General features: G+C 43.6%; 1 pseudogene; it reads left to right on the top strand.

Moving 5' to 3' along the window:
- Positions 1-282: 282 nt before the first annotated feature.
- LOC148016827 (U3 snoRNP-associated protein-like YAOH pseudogene) lies at positions 283-1088 on the top strand (annotated as a pseudogene).
- Positions 1089-1304: the final 216 nt, after the last annotated feature.

Genomic DNA, 1304 nt, shown 5'->3' with positions numbered 1-1304 from the left:
AGGAAAATTGCTGAAAGAGCTTAACTCGGAACTGCTAAGGCGGAAGAAGATCAGAGAGGAGGGAACAGGAGGAGAATAGGGGAGAAGGATACGAATGGGAATCGGATGACGAAGGGGACGATGAGGAGAAGCCGACAATGAAGAATGTAACAAAAGAGAAGGATGGTGTTGTCGAAAGCCGACGACTAAAACATTGACAAACATGCTGAAGGAGCCAACCTGTAGTAATAATGGAAAGGGGAAGAAATCAAAGATGGTAGCAGGAGACGCAGGAGAGCTTGAATGAAGACGAAGGCATTGGATAATGAGAACGAAGAAGGAGAGGAAGTAACTGTCGCGAACAAGGACTCCCTGGTGGCCAATTTACTTCAGCAGGCACAGCTTGAAGAAAGTGGCCGGGTGCAGTGCAAATTAGCTGGCAGACTTATTGAGCCAGCAACTCCTTTGGAAGGAAGAAACGTAGGAAGGCGCCACAGGCAGGCAGTGACATCGGTTGCACTGACAGATGATGATGCACGTGGATTTTCAGCTTCCAAAGATGGATTAATTGTCCATTGGGATGTTGAGACTGGAACAAGTGAGAAATACAATTGGCCTGGTGAAGCTAAAAAGCCTATAGGCCCTAACAGAAGCCAGAAAGGATCAGGTAGCCGAAGTGTACTGGCTTTGGCTGTAAGTTCTGTTGGCAGATATTTGGCAAGTGGTGGACTTGACTGAAACATACATTTATGGGATACACGTACAAGAGAACACATTCAGGTCTTTCCAGAACACAGAGGGGCTATTTCTTCACTTGTTTTCAGACAGGGAGCTCAAGAGCTCATGTCAGCTTCATTTGACCGCACTATCAAATTGTGGAGTGTAGAAGATAGGTCTTACATGGATACTCTCTATGGTCATCAAAGTGAAGTTTTGACGAGGAACGGGTATTATCTGCGGGTAGGGATCGCACTTTATGGTTGTGGAATATTCTTCTACCTTCAGTTGTCACACGAATTTTTACCGTTCACCATGGCAGAATAGATCTTTGTCTGTGGAAAGTGAAAGGAAGTCATTTAAAGCCCAAAACAAAACAGTCGCTGCACTGAATATCTTCTGATTCTTCAGGATTCATAGCTTAGGAAAAGCTACAAACCAGAGACACTTGTTGCAGATTTTCAAAACATTCATGTTGATGATGTATAAGCAGTATCCAATGATTCTGATGAACAGTATGTGACAGAGAACAAACCAATATTACTGAATGCCTTTGAACTTATTTACTAAATTGAGGTTTCACTGGCTACCTACCTTTCAACAATAAC

This window comes from Lygodium microphyllum, chromosome 22 (assembly GCF_053477565.2).
Source record: "Lygodium microphyllum isolate KBCC chromosome 22, Lygodium_microphyllum_v1.1.10, whole genome shotgun sequence".
NCBI classification, from domain to species: Eukaryota; Viridiplantae; Streptophyta; class Polypodiopsida; order Schizaeales; family Lygodiaceae; genus Lygodium; species Lygodium microphyllum.
This window is presented reverse-complemented; position numbering and strand designations above follow the sequence as displayed.